At 41.3% G+C, this 6470-nt stretch overlaps 1 long non-coding RNA gene across 1 annotated transcript; it reads left to right on the top strand.

The window, feature by feature from the left end:
* The first annotated feature begins 1233 nt into the window (after nt 1-1233).
* On the top strand, nt 1234-4713 carry LOC119617080. The gene is made up of 2 exons (XR_005233257.1): nt 1234-4125; nt 4202-4713. It is a non-coding gene; the product is annotated as an uncharacterized LOC119617080 (long non-coding RNA).
* The last annotated feature ends 1757 nt before the right edge of the window (nt 4714-6470 follow it).

Here is a 6470-nt window from a genome sequence, read left to right as displayed (position 1 = left end):
TCCCTTCATCCCTACATCCCTTCATCCCTCCATCCCTTCATCCCTCCGTCCCTTCATCCCTCCATCCCTTCGTCACTTCATCCCTTCATCCCTACCCTCATCCCTCCATCTCTACCCTCACCCCATCACTTTAATCAGTAAATCTTTAAATCCACATCTACTTGGCGGTGTCCTTTCTAATGAAAGAAATACTAAAAGCCCTTGGACATTACTCCTGGTCAAGCCGAATATTTTAATAAATGAGTGGATAAATGAGCACAAAGTCGTACTTTGAGTTAAAAACTATAAACGGGAAAACAGCAAATGCTGACTCAGCATTACGCTCACCCTTTGGGGATGACTCTCAGCTACGACCACAACAAATTTAAGTTCCTTATCTGTAAAAGTTACTGACCAGCTAATAAAGAATAGCTGAAGCAGACATCTTGGATTGGACTGACTGTAAAAGTGATTACTTTAATGTCTGTCGAGTGGTTCATGAAATATTTTGCTAACAGACAAGCAGAGTTGGCTCCAAATCGGTAATGGCACATTTTTAAATAAATCTCTTGCACAACCAGTTCGGTCTCAGAATATAAGTGTGATAATTACACCACCAGATTAATAATATTGAAGCTAAATTGAATATAAAGTGGCTGTTTCTAAGAAGAAGAGGATTTTAGACATCTATGAAACTTTCCATCGTCTCAGTCAGAGGGACGGACGAGTTCATTCAGCCCTATATTGTAATGGGAGACGGTATTATTAAGGTTTTCTGCCTCTGCATGCAGAAAAGTTGTTCTGCCTGTGGTTGCTTGGGTTTGGATGAATATTCCTTCTGTGAGCAGAGTTCTGGCTCTGAAATGGAAATTAAATGTTCGGGTGGAAAAAAAAAGGTTAGATTATGTACAGTCAGCTGCTCGGGTTGGAGGGTTACTTCGTGACACAAATATGGAGGACGGATGTTTTAAAGAATTTGCTCAAAGATGGCAAACCTAAAATCTGGTGTCCCCCCTGACACGTACTCCAAACACGAACAGAACACCAGCATCCACCCCCGTCTGCCTGTTAGCAAAATATCTCATGAACCGCTGGATGAAGGTGATTGGATTTTGGCGTCAGCCTGATTCAAGATGTCTGCCACGGCTGATCAAACACAAACTGACGAAAATGCTAGCTAAAAGTAGTGAAGCATCAGCTGAAAGCAGCAGGAGGCTAGTGTGTTTCCCTCCCCCTCCCTCTGTCCCCCCCCGGTCCACCCCGCCTCTCACACAGCTCCCCACGACCCGGGAAGGAGAGGCGGGTAAAGAAAACGGATGGATGGAAGATATCACTGATAATGAACTCATTTGTTTTTATTTAGTCAGTTTCAGTTGAATGTAACGGTTTAGCCTGGCACCTATAGGTTTTATTGGACCGTTAGGTAGTTTCACAGGAGCTTTTAACCCTGACTAAGTTGGGTTAATAACTTTTTAGCTTAGCCTAGCACTAACTGGTGCAGCATCTCATTATCCTCGCCATTTTGGTGCTCCAGTTTCCTTCAAACCGGGTGCGTTCCAGTTGTACCTAAAGGTTGGAATTTCCAGTTTCATCTTCGGATATAAAGCAGCAAACAGCCTGCCAATTTCCTGTACGTCCTCAGGGCAAACAAAGTGCTTTTGTTTGATTTAAAAACATTAATTTCGAAGCATAAAACATAATTACACATGCAGCGGCTGCCCACACTTCTCTCTTCTGTTGACAGACTGGACCATTGTTTTAGCTGTATGCACCCCCCAGTTTTTAATAGGATGGTACAAATCCTGGTCTGTCATTCCACCTGATTAGTTACATGATATCAGTAATTAGTGAGAGCTATTTTAATATCCTGAGTACAAAATATGCTCACATTTATAAAACAGCAGCTCTCAGATGGAAGCTGGTCTCCATAATTTGCTAAAAGAATAAAGATTTGCGTTGTTTTATCATCTGAGGGGTTTTGTTTTATGCATTTTTACAATTATCATAGTTTGAACTCTTCTAGATCAGCTAATACCTCCTCCTGTTCCGGGACACGGTATGTTAGATGAAGGCAAACACCATAAAGCCAAATATTTCTTCATCTCTTTGAGTTTAGCCTGGGCATCCATCAAACATCATCGGATATGCAGAACAGCAAACAGCCTGACAGACATCCTGTGAGTCCCGAGGCCATGAAGAGGGCTTCAAGCCTGCATGAAGTCTCTGAACATGCAAGTTCAGTCCTGTGTTAAAATAAAAGGACTTTTAGGAAAGCTTCAAAATGTCAGGTGGTGCGTGTAGTGGAAGATCCACTGGAGGCAGGAAGGTGATTCTTTTTAGACAAACTGATAACCTAAAAAAAAAAAAAAAAAAGGTGAAGCGGAGCAGAACAACCAACAGATAAAGTCCAGACAGCCAAACCAAAACCAGAATCAGAGGATTTACCAAAAGGGATGCATTTAACGAGGACCAGCCGCTGGAAAAAGAATCCAGAGTTTAGGAACGAGATGTCATGTAGTTAGAGAGCTGAAACAGAGATGTTAAAACTAAAGGAAGTAAAATGAGAAACAGTAAAAAAAAGCAAAAGTCTATAACTAAAAGCTAATATTAGCAAATGGCTCATGAAAAACATTAACAGCTAAAAGTACGTCTTTCTGCAATCACTCGCTAACTCAACACTTCGGAGGCTCCTTCCTCGACTCAGTTTCCCAATTTCAAGCCGTTTGAGATCCTAGCACTTTTTTTTATACATTACTGGTTTCCAAAGTGAATGGAGGTCATTTTAGCAAATTCTTCATACAACCAGAAAAGGGGAAAAAGTAACTAATTATGGGTAACGTTTTAATGACAAACATAAAAGGTCAAACGGTTCACATTTAGTCCGATGTTTCGCATCAGTTACAAAGGTTTTCTGACTAACCATGACCTCATCTACATCCAGTGAAATTTTCATTAAAACCTGTCCTTTGTTTTTGTGTTTTTGAGACTACGGTTCTTCAGGGAAATCCTCGTGTTTGTGAGGTTTGTTTGGTGCACTCGGAGCGTCCAAGCCAACGCTGTTGAGATATGTTTGTGTCCACCATTTTCCCCTCCGTGTGCCTCTCAGCTCTTCTGTCTGGAAAGTAAACAAAAAAGTCTGAGTCCGGCTGTCAGAGGCAGGACTTCCATCCCCCTCAGAGATAGCAGGCCAATGACTCACGCTCCGCGGCCTCAGCCCTCCTCACATTTTCCACGAGGTGCAAATCGGTCCTCCACAGCCGTGTAAAACCGAACATAAATGAGATTACAACACACCGAAACACTGATTGCTTCTGCAAATAAAGAGCTGAAGCTGTTGGTGCAAAAAGACGAAACCAGATGTAATTTGGAGATTAAAAAGGAAAAGAAATATGTCTTAGGAAATCTCATTTTATAGGAGACTTTTCTGAACAACAGGACATTAATGAGATGTGTTTACTCCCATTCCTCCAGATAGTTTGTTGTCTGTCCAGATGATCTTATCTGATGACGAGACAATGCCTTTTTTTTTCAGTTTCAGATGTTTGTATGAACTTGTCCTAAAAGCTCTTTCATCCATCATCGTTACAAACTCAACGCTGAAGTCAAAACAACGAGGACAGAGCCGAGACAGACGGCTTCATTTCACCACAAACAGCACCTCAGTCACTGTGTTACCATTATCATACGATAATACTCAGCTGACATGTCTTTAAATCTGAATGTAACTTGTGTTTCTAACATTTTCAAGTTCTTTTTAACCTGTTGGACAGGTTCAAAGTTCATCACAGGGTCACAAAGAGACAAACGAGCAACCAGTCACGCTCTCATGCTCACCCAGGGATAATTTAGAATCACCAATCAACCTAACATGCATGTCTTTGGCATGTGGGGGGAAACCGGAGTACCCAGAATAAACCTACACATGCATGGGGAGAACATGTAAACTCCACACAGAAAGGCCCAAGGCTGGAGGTGATCCTGCAACCTTCTCGCTGTGAAGCGATAGCTCTAACCACTGCACCAACCATAAAATAGAAAAGCAAGTAGCAGTAAAATGTGATAATAACTGAGAGAAAACCAGGAGAAGTAAGCTGGACGGGCTGATTATTGAGTGACAGCAGCTGGGCTGATAAGCAGACAGGACAGGTGAGTAATGAGCAGAAACCAAGGATAACTGAGCGAAACAATCCATCCATCCATTATCCTCGCTTTTCTTTTTCAGGATCGTGGAGGAGCTGGTGCAGATCTCCAGAGGTCACTGTGTGAGAGGCAGAGCACTCCCTGGACAGGTCAAAGGTCAAGGTATGACTAATAAACTTTACCAAAACACAAAAACCCCAGGATCATGACATGCATGAGACTTTGTTTGGGTCTGGATCATCTGAGGAGCCCAAATGTAGCTGCGACCACATTTCACTTTGAATATTTGGGAAGTTTAGGGAGAAACTGGTAAACTAATGGGAGCATTCCTAAGAAGTTATGTTGTCCCAAATGTTTGACCTGTGTGATACAAGCTGGCTGTAAAAGTCTCCATCCAGCTGGAAACCTGTCTGTCTTCATATAATCCCAAAGCAAACACATCACAACTAGTTTGGGTGAGATGGCAGAAATAAAACTTTGTAAATTCTTTATCAAAAAGTTGTTTGAAACGGTGAAACCCCTGAAAGAGCTGCTTGGAGCTCTTGGCTCAAAGTTTTGACAGAATTCTCCCAGGCGTTGTTAGCTGAGAGCTGACTTCCTACAGTGGAAAAATCCCCCCCCCTCCGGTCCTATCTCCTACTTGGACTTCAACAATCCTCCCTCCCCTTTCTGGCTGCCAAGGCGGTGATGACTTTCCCCCTCCTTCCCAACATGCAGCTTCACGGTCTTGGCTCGTCTGGTAAACTCATCCCATCCCGTCATTCCAAACGCAGAAGAGGCCAACAGAGCGAAGACGACAACAGACGACTCGAAACAAGAAAATCTTTCCTCGGCGGGAGGAAAAATACATGTTCAGGGTACAAAATGTACGACTCAGAGTCTCCAAACTGACACCAGCAGAGCACATTTTGTTGTAAATCTCTCACTGTCGCTTCAACCATTAAACTTCTGATCCATTTTATGTTCATTTCATTTAAAAACAAGTGAAACTAAAGTTTTTTTCCTATCGTAAGTTAGCTGTGGCAGCCATCTTGGATTGGGTTGACCCTAAAAGTAAATCGGCTGTAGATGTAGCGCCAACGATTACTTTCTGCAGCTTTTATTAAAACGTATCCAGTGATTCATTTAAAGATGGCCACTGCAGCTAATTAACTGAGCTATAATATTGTCTGGTAGTAGCTGAGAGTCTTCCTTAACACCTGCTCCAAGCTCCTTTTTTAAATTTAACCAAAAAGGCCGAATCTCCATCGTTTTTCAAGCTAAGATTAATGTTGAAAACTTGAACGTCGGCGGGTGATAAGCATTCCTTTGTGCTGATTTAGCAGCTATTGTTAGCTGTTCATATATCAAAACATTCGGCTCATACAGGAGATGGGAGCTGTGACTTTGGCTTCTTGTAACTTTTATACTTTTTAAAATATTTAACTTTCTATACCAATAGAAATACACGGAGATCTCCTCGGTTCCTTCAGAAACTTTGTTCTCTTGTTAATCTGCCTCGGCTACTTATGTTGCTTTTAGCTATCATTCTGCTTTTTAACTTTTATCTACAGCATTGATACTTTTAGCTTCTAGCTAAAATATGAATACATTTAGCTACTTTTAGCTACTGTTAATTAGTTAGCTACAATTTAGCTTCTAGCTTGTCTTTTGCTACTTTTAGCTATCATTCTGCTTTTTAACTTTTATCTACAGCTTTGATACTTTTAGCTTCTAGCTAACATATGAATACATTTAGCTGCTATTAGCTACTGTTAATTAGTTAGCTACAATTTAGCTTCTTTTAGCTTATAGCTAACATATTAATACATTTAGCTACTTTTAGATACTGTTAATTAGTTAGCTACAATTTAGCTTCTAGCTTGTCTTTTGCTACTTTTAACTTTTATTTGCTCAGCATTTTCACAGAAAGTGTATTTCTCTGATTTTAAGCCTGTTTTCTTCACTTTGCATAAATCTAAAATATCCCTAGAGCTTTTTTTTTTTTTTCTCTCGCTGGGATTATCTGACCTGTCGCACCGATCCAACAACAGACTCCACATGTTTTACATCTGCTTCGACGTTCTCCCTGTTCTGCTCAAGAACATGGTTGCTTTAATTCACATTTAAACCTGATCTCTGAAGAGTCTGAGGCAGACGAGTTTTTTGTTTCTGGGTCGAGGAACGGGGAGCTCTGGCTGCAGACTGTTTATTGCTGACTCTTAGCAGGCGTAGCCTTGGAAACGTAGACATTTGCTAATTATTTCCATTCTATGGTTCAGTCCAAAAGCTATCAAAGAACGTCGAGTCCTCACGTCTGTCAGGACCCTCAGATGTCTGAAAACCCCCACAGAATCTACATAAGCTGCTGT

This window comes from Kryptolebias marmoratus, linkage group LG6, assembly GCF_001649575.2.
Source record: "Kryptolebias marmoratus isolate JLee-2015 linkage group LG6, ASM164957v2, whole genome shotgun sequence".
NCBI classification, from domain to species: Eukaryota; Metazoa; Chordata; class Actinopteri; order Cyprinodontiformes; family Rivulidae; genus Kryptolebias; species Kryptolebias marmoratus.
Note: the sequence above shows the minus strand (reverse complement) of the source record. Positions and strands in the feature narration are given on the sequence as shown.